Here is a 12,023-nt window from a genome sequence, read left to right as displayed (position 1 = left end):
TGCAGCTCCAAGAGCGGCTGACGAGCCATGCCACACCCTTCCCCTAATCCCAGCCTTACTCCCTCCCTCCCTCACTGCTGATTTAAACTGATTTTTTCCCCTTTTACCTAGATTTCATCCCAGTTTTTATGTTTCGAAGGTAAACCCTGAAAAATTCCCAGATTTTTTTTTTTTTAATAAAAACTGAGAATGAGGAACACTGCCTATTATACAATCACTTCTACATATACAGCACAAACACACACAAATCAGGACAAAAATATATTTTGAATTAAATTAAAAATATATTATTATGGGTTTTTGATTTTTAGTATATAGCCTTTTTTTCCCCCTGCTCTAAGTTGGCAAACCTTCTTCCCCAAAGGCGTACTTCCAGGGGCAAGGGGAGGGACTTCTGGTGGCGAAGGTCAGAGGGTATGGGTGGGACTTTCAGGCACAAAGTAGTGACCAGGGGGCAGGGCACCTGTCAAGGGGCAGGGCTACCCATGCAGACCTCAACAGCTTGCCAAAACTTGGTAAGCAGCCCTCCACCCAAAATAACTGCCCGCCCTTGCAGTAGCGTATTAGCACTGTCCATGCTGTGACATGCTACTGCTCAGTGTTATTAAGCTACTGCACAGTTAGTATCTCATGTAGACACACCCTGTGTCTGTTCCCTTTTAACACCAATGTAAATATGCCATGTGTCCATGTCCTTACAATTTCTGTTATGTGCTTTTTTGTATGTGTGTGTGTAGGGGGGGGGGGGGGGGGAGGAATTTCTGACTTGCCTCTGTCTCCTCCTCATGTGTCTCTGTCCTTTAGTCTTGCCTCTCCTGCCTACCACATGCTGGCCCTAATGTCCCATCCCTTCTAGGATACAAACATGGCCCCATGCACCCCTTCTTGTTGAACAGCAGCACAGAGAACATTGTTTATGGTTATATAAAATCACTGCTACAGAAAAAAAATGCTGATCTGTTTTGCTGTCTTTTTCATAGCCAGACTAGTTGAAAATAACTCTGTACTTAGAAGTAAAAAAAATCAAAATAGGAGTACAAAATTAGTCCTGGACTGTTGCGACTACCACAGAATGTCAACCATCTTTAATTATGATACTAGGCTGACCTTAACCAGAGCTATACTTAGTTGCCCACATTTTTTTTAATTCATCCAAACCAATTTAGTTACCTTCAGATGGCAGCCCTACATGCCAGAATTGATTTTAAAATCTCTGGTTGTAGCCCTTACTATATTTAAGGCCTGAGTCACAGTTGCCCTAGGCCCCTCTATGCAAGTGTAACCAATGCAAAAAGCCCGCAGAGCAATTGTGGTCCCCAGTGGGGATTACCACTGAGGCTGTAAACCTTAGGGAAATGGCACTGTTCCTGCCTGCAGGAGGGAAGAAAAGAGCATTCCTACGCTCCAGTAATCTTCACTGTCCAATTGAGGAAACTTGCAGGTGCCAGGGTACAACTACAGCTGCTCTAATATGCTACAGGAGACTGAGCTGGCCCTAGCAGTCTCAGAATAGAGGAGGCCCAAGACATCCTGTAGGATAATGCTGACACAAAGACAAAGTCCTCTCCTCAGGGCTTTCTTGTGATTAAATTAAACTCCTGTGGCAGGGAAAAATAGAGGCTTAGATGCATATACAACATTAAGCAGTAGCCAGGTATCCTTTTTTAATCATTAGGTGCCCAAATCCTTGCACAAACTTTGTGAAGGCTAACAGGGAACTAAACCATTCAAAAGTCCTCATGTACAGACTGTCAGTCTTCCTAAGGCACATACTTTCATACAGCTACCAAACAGCGCAGAGAAGAATTCCCTCATTTTATCCATCAACCAGTAAAGATAAAGCCCCTGATCCTGCAAATGCTTAAAACTTTGTCCTCAAACTTCTAAGACTCAAGGCACCCTTTGGAAAATTCCGTCTCTTAGCTTTTGCTCACATTTTAAATATGGAAAAATAGAGCAGTTCTTCTGCTGCAAAGAATTTGAAAGACCACAATAGGTCAGAAATGTTTTTGACATTATGATGGATTCTTCTTTGAAATCTCTGGGTTTACTTTGTGAATCATGTGTAACTAGGAACTTGACTCCTTTTTCTTCACTTTTCCATTACTTTCATGTTTTCCACAATATCCCTGGGCTGTGGGAAGCAAGCAGAGACTATCCGCCCAGGGATATCTGCTGGTGTCTTTTACTCCTTCCTTCCTCCCAGTTTTAACTTATGATAAAGACTTTATATGTTGGTGGGTGGTCAAGACCCTGTAGTCTTTGGATTCAAGACCTTTTGAATATATGTACATCTTTAGGAACTTCAGTCTCTTATTTGCTCACTGTAAGAAGCAAACAGAATTGGGCAGCTGGAGAATACCTGTAGTGAAAAGACAGAACAGCCTGTTGTGCAAACAAAAACCCATAAGAGACATAATTCTGGGAAGAGCTACATGTAAGGAATTGAGGAGTTGGAATGCTGCTTTAATTTTGTTTTACACACACACACACACACACGTGTGCGCTCTTTATGTTATGATTGATATACATTATATCTTTTAAATGCTGGAAATGCTGCTTTTTCTATATTCCCGGGGGGGGGGGGGGGGTGTTCTTACCTTTTCAATGTAATTTTGCAATGCCTTCTCCTTTTATGTTAATTTTTGCTTCTTTGAGTCTTTGCTATTGTGCATAAACTTTTTAAAAAACCCTCTAAGACAGGGTTTGGAAATCTATAGATCCAATTTGCCAAGTGATTTTATCTGGCCTGAAAAGCTGGGATATCAGCAGCAGGGGATGGTGGTACTTGGGGGCAGCAGTGACCAGGTCAGAAGTGGTGCCCCCCCTGACATAAATCTGTTAATATGGTCCACTGCTCCTAAAAGGTTGCCACTTTTACTCTAGGTTAAATTATTCATGTCCTATTCTACATCCCATTTTCAAAAGTGCTTTACACATTTAGGAGCTTACATCCTACTGAAAGTCAATGGGACTTAGACTTCTAGATCAATTCTAAGAACTTTTGAAAATGTTACTCTTTGTCTCAGTTGCTCAGATTAAGATAAACTATACTAATTTTAAATATAATATTTCCATGGCAGTGAGTGGGAAGTGGTGGTATCTTTGTAATCCCTTTCCTCTTGCTCTTTCTTTGTATCACAAGTCAAACCTAACACTCTGAGGTGCAGCTGCTTCATTTTAAGTGCTCAAATTGTGCCATTTACTTTAAAAAGAGAGGATTTGTTAACGTTAAGCACATACATAAGTGTCTGCAAGACTGTGGCCTATTTCCTACAGTGATAACCTACACTCTAAATCTAACTGATTTTATACGTTATAGCACTAAATTGGAATAGATAAGCTCTCAGTAAGTAGACTGCTCTCAGTGCTATACTTTATCTGGTAGCCATGGCTTCCACTCTATACCCTGGATATCTGAACACATTAATGCTATCATCACCCCTGAACCTATTTGTCCCTTGCCAGAAATAACTACATTGTTTCAGAGGCAAGCAGCCATTCATTCATCGGAGACAATGAACAGCAATATTTTCTGTATTTAGACAAGAAAATTTAAGTAGCAGTTCAGGCCTGCTGTGCACTTTACAGTACATACTTTTTTTTCTTGGGAACAAATATTTATTTCTAGGAAGTAGCTTAAATGCTTTGGGCAAAGGCACGCTGCAGGATTCCTTCCTCCAGTGCACCGTAAAGATCCCTAGCTATTACTGCAATGGTAAGCTATATTTCACCATTGCTGTGAGTAGTCTTCCAGCTGCACACATCCATGTGCTTATACATTTTTTTATTCCAAACCTCATTCCAGTGACACCACCCTTCACCTTGGCGTGCATGTTCCAGTATAACAACTATTGTTGAAAAGTGGCCATGGATTGCACAAGCCTTGTTTTGGCTTGCCCAACTTAATGTGCTGCACAGCAGATTCTCAGAAGTGCTGAGCACTTACAAGCCAAACACAAACAGTAGCCTCTCAGAGCCCTATAAGGAAGCACCCAAAAGCAGCAACATACACAATCTGTGGCCACTTTTGAAAATGTCAGCCTTGGGCTCCTAAACAATTTTTGCCTTAAAAGTGTCATGGTAGATAGCCACTTTCTCTCTAAAATCTTGTTTTCATCCTTCATTCACCAAAAGCTTGATACGTATTTAAAACAGGATTCTTCTGATCCTAACTGTAAACAGCCTGCAGCTGCACATTAACTACTGAAGTCACACCAGTCCAATTATTTGGTGTCTCATTTGGCTGACCCTCAGTTGCATCTATGCATGTCATTATCTTCAAATTGTGTCCTCAGTGACCGCTGTGCAAACCCATTGCATTCACAAAGTTTGCACAGTTGTAATTGATTGACCAGGAATAAAGAGCAGCCTGCTGTCTTATCATTAGCTGCATTTACTTCATAATATTAAAAGTTTATTGTAATTACTGAACCAGCATTTATGGTTCCAAATTTTCATATGGAAGGATCACTGAACTTACATGAAAAACTCTCATTTTAATACTGATGTTATTGTGATCTCTCAGAGAAATGTAATAGCAAATGACATCATGTACTGTGAATAATTGCCCTTTGAACACAGCATATATGTTCTTCTGGGAATTTTTTTGACTGGAATTCAGCTTTCTTAAACAAAACAAAACAACACAAGTAATGGGGAAAGACGCAAACTATGGACTTGAAAACATAGGCCACCTACTAACAGGGAAAATAGTCTAACCAAAGCAATTAAGGTAAGCGAATTAATGATGTGCTGCCATCTACTGGTACTCTTTTCATAACTTTTCTGAAGCACAAATACACTTGAGAACCTTTATTGAGCTAGCTGCACGATTGTTCCGGTCAGGCAGCTTTTCTCTTTATCTCCTCCATGAGCATGCAGGAGGTGAAAAGGATTCCAAATCAGTGTGGATACCTGCTCATTTGAAGGTGGACTGAGACCACCCAGGCATGTTTTTATAGTGCAGAACATATCTTTTTAGATAGATGGGGTGAAAAACGTTGCTCTGGTTTCTTTACACAGGGTAGAAAGGCCAGCAGAGCAACCTGAAGAGGTCCTAAGAGCCCCAGTTTTTGCTGTAGAAGAATTTTACTGGGGCAAAGTGTAACTTTACAGGTGTCTCTTTCCCCTTCTTCCATGAAAAAAATGGTATCAGGGAAACATTTAACATATTCATCTTTCATGTGAATTAAGATGCACAAAATAAAGAGGACACTTAGCTGCATATGGCCAGCAAATTCTCTGTAGATCCGAAGCAAGGATTGTACAGATCATGCTATTGGGAACCTCTCACAAAGGCTGCGATACAGTTGTCAAATGGAAATGACTTTTGGAAAGGAATTCTGTTTTCCTTTACAAACTCAAATGGCAGTTTTCCAGAAGCATAACTGCCATTTTTGGCACTTTCAAACAGTTTGCAATCCTACTCCACAGGCAGTGTGGACACATTAGGCACCACATGTCTACTGAGCATGCTCAGTAGACTTTATTGTAGATGGACCGGTGAGTGGCTTCATAGATGTGCCTGGACACAAGTCTTGGAATTCTGGCCTGAGAGTATATAGGAGGGAGGAGAGGAAAGCGTTTTTCAACCCCTGATAGCTGATTGGGAAGGATACTGGCCCAGGAAGCAGGAGGACTAGCTTCTGGGCCAACCTCACCCAAAGCGGTTTGATCTTCTGGACTTCTCAGTATACTGCTGTAAGCACCAAACTACAGGTTTGGCATTATCTAAACTAGGACTGTCCAACTGGCTGTCTGTGGGCTGAATGGGGGGTTAATGTGAAACCCCCAGACTTCTGCCTGGTTGCTGCTGTTCCTATCACTGGCTGCAAGAGCAGCTGGAGTCTCAGGGCTTTCCCTTCCTCCTCCAGCTTGCACAGCCTGCAGTGCCAGTGACCCAGAGTGCCCTTGTGGAGTGATTCAGAAGAAGAGCCTGTGGCCAGGAAATTGAGGTGAGGCAGGATGGATGTGGAGGTGGGGTAGGTGTGGGGATGCCTGCTTATGCAGTGCAGTGGGGGAGAAGGGACACTCATACACATACTATGCAGCGCGGGTGGCCTGTGACCCCTGCTGGTGCAGCCTGTGAAACGTTTGGCCCCTCACTGCTCAGAAGTTGGACAGCTCTCCTCCAGCACTTCTTTTGAGCCTGAGCCACTGAAACATGCATTTAGTATTTACTTGAGAATCTCTGCCCTCTTGGGAGCAAGGCTCCAAGCTGCAACCCAACACTGTACCTAGACTCCTGGTGGCCCTGGGCAAATTTGTACTAGCAGGCCCCCCTTTGCCAGAGATAATGACAATCATTATTTTTACCATTTTCAGATCCCCTTTCTGTCCAGGCCCCAGGTGGCCACCTGGTTCACCCATGCCCATGTCCAGCCCTGCTGCAACCTGCTCCCTTCTAGAGGGGTATCCATCCACTGAGCCACATATGATTATGCTGGCCTTTTTTCCACCTGGACTCGCATATCTCCTCACTTTGGCTACCCTGGGGCAAGCTTCAGAAGAACTGGAGAAGGACTGAGCTAATACCTGACCTGAGGCATGGTGGTTAGCATGCTGTGCTGGAATATCAGAGTACTGGTTCAAATTCCCTCATTCAGGGTAGGAATGGAAGCTGGGTCTCTTGCTTCTTGGACGAGTGCTCTAACCATTTAGCTTTTGGGGTAATCACGGGTCTTTGTAGGTAGAATTTTATGATATATGTTGGCCAAGCATGTGAAGTGAAACAGAATTCTGGCATTGGTCACTGCCTACCTGAACTACTATCAGAATCAGGCACTTGGGCTTCAACTTTGCAACAAGCTCCACACCAGGAAACCCATCAAGTTTCCATACAGTTGCATGGGTCCACCTAGACATAAATGATTGCACGATTGGAGCCCTTAAGGTTATTATAGACCCCGCTTTAAAAAAAAATCCCCATATCCTGTTAGTCCCTCTAAAATGCCACATTTCAATTGCTACGTCCTATAAACTAGATAGTACTAGAAGCAGTAAGTAATCAAACAAATTGGCTGAGCTCAATGGGAAACCTGTGTATTTGTTCAGGTTCTATTGAAGTGCAAACAGTCATAGCTATTCATAACACACAGAGTTATTCTTTTTGAAATGAACAAGCAGAAAGCCAGTAGGATACAATGATTTGAAGAGAATAACACAGCTAAAGTTGAGACCAACAAATATCTGAATCTAAAAAGGGGTCATGATGTCTGTTTTGTTTGTTTAAATCAAACTTTTCTGCTTGGTGGGCTAAATTATAATTATGCAACCTGAAGCTTTTCAATGTGACTTCTCATGTAATTACAGTGGTTCCTCACAATTATCCTATCAATAAGCTTTTGAGAGAGAGAAATTTGTTGGCATCTGGGATTCTTTGCAAATCCTTCAAACTGAAGAAAGAGAAAACTCACACTGAATCACAATGGTCCATAATAGCAGATGTTCTTAAACTGGATAAATTGAAGGAGTGGCTCCATTGAAGCACCTGGATAATACACCTCAACCAGGTGACAGATTAAAAGGATAAACAAACAGAACTCTAGTTTATTAAATCAGAGCCTTCTCTTATTACTTTAGCCCTTTCCAATTACTAACATTTCTAAAAACACGTATGCCACTTTTGAGTTATAAAATTCCCATACCTCTGAATTACTTTCATAAATGAAAATGTTGTTTTGTGGAACTAAATGCAATCAAGGGTGAACTACATGCAATCAAGGGACCTGAATTTGAAAATAACTACATTGCAATGTTATATAGTGGTCAAGAACTATTTATATAACACCATAAATGCACATGAGTATTACAGATAAAGATTTCCTTCCCTGTAATTGTGAATTCTAATCCTGCAAAGAGTTACCCACGTGCATAATTGTATATGGTCAGTGGCCCCATTGAAGTCAATGGTATTTCTTAGGTAAAGCACAAATAGAAATCCTTGTAGGATTTCCTTGGACCTAGGGACCCAATTTTATGTCCGGATCTATTGGAATGGACCCAGTATGGACCTATCCTTGTTAAAAAGGCAAGTCAAACACAAGAAATAACACTGGAAAACACTATAGAAAGAAGATAAATTAGTTAACGATTGGAAGGGGAGAAGGGTTACAGATAGTTTAACAGTTCAGAAATAGCAAACAGATTTCACTAATGGAAAAAAATTTAAACAGATTTATAAAAACATTATACTCAGTATAGAAAGGAATGAGTAGATTTGTAAACCTGTTTGGCCTATATATAACAAAAAAAATCAGCATGAAATAATTTTGCTCTGTTCTAACACTAACTCTATGGACTTAGCCAGCTGGGTTTTCCCATCAGGTAACATCCATGGACTTTGCTGGGAAGGCCCCAAAGATTTTGCACAGGATTTTGTGCAAGGTGACAATTCTCAAGATCAATTAAATTAGTTGCAGTTATGCCTTATTTGCCTGAATTTTGTTCTGTTTTTTAACTGATCTATCCTCTTGATTCCCTTGATACTCATAATGCTATTAACTAATATTTTCTTCTACTAGCTGCATAATGCTTATTTTTTACATTTATTTCTGTTTTCAAAATCCTTACTTCAGCAGTTTTAATGTTACATATTTGGTTCTCCTGCTGGATCACAGTAGTTTCTATGGCATGTCTCATAAGTAGTGTGGGATCTCTTTCTGTATATTATCTGTGACTGTCCAAAATGTGGTCCACTACATTAAGCTTCTGTATTTAGCACTCCTAATTTCCATTTACCCACATTTCTAATCAATGTTTTGTACTAAGTGCTAAACATGCTGGTGACTGTTTTATGCTAGCACTGCTCCTCCTGCTTCTAGTGGAAGATTCTTGACAATCGCTATTATAAACTTGGTCCAAATCAGTGATTCTCAACCAGGGTGCCATGTGGTCATTTCAAAGGTGCTGCAGGGTGCCATGCAATGTAAGCACTGTTAGGTGGGCAGGTATGATTCACAAAATAAACCCAGAGATTACAAATAGGAATTCATAGCATCAAAGCTACTCTGACCTGTTGTGGTCTTTCTGGAGTTCTGTGCAACAGAAAAATTGCTCTATTATTTTTCAGTAGTAAAAAAACAAGTGAAAACTTAGAGCCCACACTTTTCAAAGGGTGCCTTGAGTCTAACAAAGCTAAAACATTTGAGAACTACTGATCTAAATAATTGCAATAAAAGCTATGGCTCTCTGTCCTGCAAAACCCATACACAATACATTTACTTATCAGCATAAATAAAAGTTAAATAGGTATCTGTAGGATCAGGGTCCCTGCTTGTAACACAAGCTGTGAAAAGCATAACAGGATCTTTGCTTGGCTGTGTTTGTAGTACAGATATGCCAGGGTCAGTGGAATCATTGTCATCTATCACATCTTTTGCTATTGTAAGAACCAAGATGTTTCGCCCATATGAATCTGTCTTGTAACTGGGTTATTTTCTCCTGATTATACAAGTAACATGTCATCTATATGATTTGGTACCATGCTGATATGGAGTATGTATCGGAGACAGCAGGTTTACAATCAGTTTTGATCAAGATGGAATTTTCTGTTCTAAAGTCTTAAGTGCAAATTTAATATCGAAGATAAAAGTGATTGCTCTTTAATATGGAATCAGAACTTTGGGTAGCAGTGACATCCTTTATTAGACCAACTAGATATTTGCAAAAAAAAATTCCTGCAAATGAAGAATTTTTTTTTTTTGCAAATATCTAGTTGGTCTAATAAAAGATGTCACCTCTATCCAGAGTTCTGATTCCAGTTGCCTGTAGACCAATACGGCTGCAACCTGTACTCTCTAACATAAAATTAGATTCAACAGTGGTTCCTGGCAGTTTGCTGGCACTTGAGCACCATAGCAGGCAGGGATTATTTCAACTTTACCTACAAGGAGAAGCCAGCTATGGCTTTGTTCCTACAAACTGCAGAATTGAGACCTATATCTGTTTCATAGCAGGAACATACACTTGGCTCATATTCTGCTCTGTCTTGTTTCTTCCAGAATTTCTAAAGCCAATAATACAAATATCTTCTCTAGTCTGACCCCCTGTATAACATAGGCCAGAGAACTTCACCCAGTTACTTTGCTTTTGGAAGTGCATCCAGGCTTGCTTACAGAATATGGAAGATCCATCACTTCCCTCTCTAGTCTGTTCCAGTGGTTAGTCATGCTTGTTGTTAAAAATGCATGCCTGAGCTTCTCACTTTATACTGCAGCAATTTATTTCTTGTGCTGCCCTCTCCCAAAAAAGTTCAATTGGGTCTTGTTATGCTTTTGGCTTGGTTGACACTACTAAGTTCTGGAGCAGAACTCAAGTTTTACCATGAGGCTGAAGTTGGTTCCTTATTCAGCCTCATAGTTTTACCAGAGGAAGCTTATGTATGTCTACACACAGAGCACCTTGAATGCAGAACAACCCTTTTTGTGCCAGTTGGGCTACACTGCTTCTCAGCGCCACAGAAGTCCTCACCATAGAACAGCAGGCACATGAAAACATGCTTAAATCTTTGCCTTCCTCAGCAATTTGCCAGAAGCAATCTTATGTATGCCACTTTGGACACTAGTTTGAAATGTAGTGGCAAGATTCAAACTAACATGATGTCTGTCCCATTCTTTAAAATCAGCATATCATCTTGAAAATGCTTTCGTCCATCTCACCCACTCTCCTGTATCTCACAGTAGCAGTGACTGGATAGTAATGGGAACAGTATTTATGGGATGTAGAGGCCTAAGAAACATTTAGTGTCTTAATTTGGGAGTTAAATCTCTCCTACTATGTTTGATGGCCACTAATGAACTATATAAATTTGTCCAAACCCCTTTGGAACCTGGTTAAACTGTCAGCCTCTGCAACATCTTATGGCAATGAGTTCCACAAGTTAATTACATGCCATGAAAGAAAGAGCTTTGTTTTAAACCTGTTCCTCACTAATTTAATTGTATGTCTTCTAGTTTCAGTATTGTAAGAGATGTTAAATAGTAAACCCATATTTGACTTTCTCTACACCATTACAGAACTCTTTCATATCCCTCCTCAGTTGTCTCTCTCTAAGCTGAAAAGTCCTAGCCTACTTAGTCACTCCTCATCTAGAAGTCTCTCCATAGCACAGGCTATCCTTGCTTTCTCTCTGTACCTTTTCTACCTCTACAATACCCTTTGGAGGTTGGGGGCCCAGAACTGCATGTAGTGTGGGCACACAATCCATTTATAGTGTCACAATGACATTTTCTGTTGTTTGCAATTCTTTTCTTTATAGTTCATAACCCTCTGTTTCTTTGTCCGTTGGGCTGCTACTGAACACTGGGCCAACATATTCAGGGAGCTGCCTGCAACCATTCCAAGATCTCCTCTTTTTTTTTCAGACTGTTAGGGGGACTGCAACTGTTTGAAAACCTGCAGAAAATGCCTATGGGGCAGAAGAGAAATACATGGTAGGAAGAGGATGGCACCCATTCACAGTTCCCTCTGGCAGGCCTGAGCATGCTTTGAATACTTTTGATTTAGTCTACGCATGGCACGGACAGAGAGGGCACTGTAAAAGACAGCCGGATGCCTACCGCAGTCCACATTCACACAGGTGGAAACCAACGAATTGTGGGCTGCGATCCTTGTGATGCAGACCTGTAGTCCTGGCGTTGGTGTGCCAGTGCATCTGTGCTCTGGCAGTGCAGCAGCAGGGGTTGCTCTGCACCCAGAGGATTCCTGCTGATGAAACCTTCAAGGGTAGATAGGACCCTCCTCCACCAGGCTAAAAACCCTTGGCACCCGGTATTTACTTCCACTGACACAAAGAACACCCCCGCTGGCTATTGAGGGGTGCAAAGACCTAGCCTAGGCCTGAGGAGACCAGAAGGGTCAAGCACAGTATCTGCGTAGGGGATTGCAGCTCTGCAGCAGCCGGGGCTATTTAATGGAGCCTGAGTTTTCATGCCCGCTGGGCCCTGTGCCTTTGCTGTGGTCTTGTCCTCAGCAAGTGGAGACACAACCATCATGTGCATGCATGACAATCTGGTATGCGT

The sequence above is a fragment of the Alligator mississippiensis genome, chromosome 3 (genome assembly GCF_030867095.1).
Source record: "Alligator mississippiensis isolate rAllMis1 chromosome 3, rAllMis1, whole genome shotgun sequence".
Taxonomy (NCBI): Eukaryota; Metazoa; Chordata; order Crocodylia; family Alligatoridae; genus Alligator; species Alligator mississippiensis.
Note: the sequence above shows the minus strand (reverse complement) of the source record.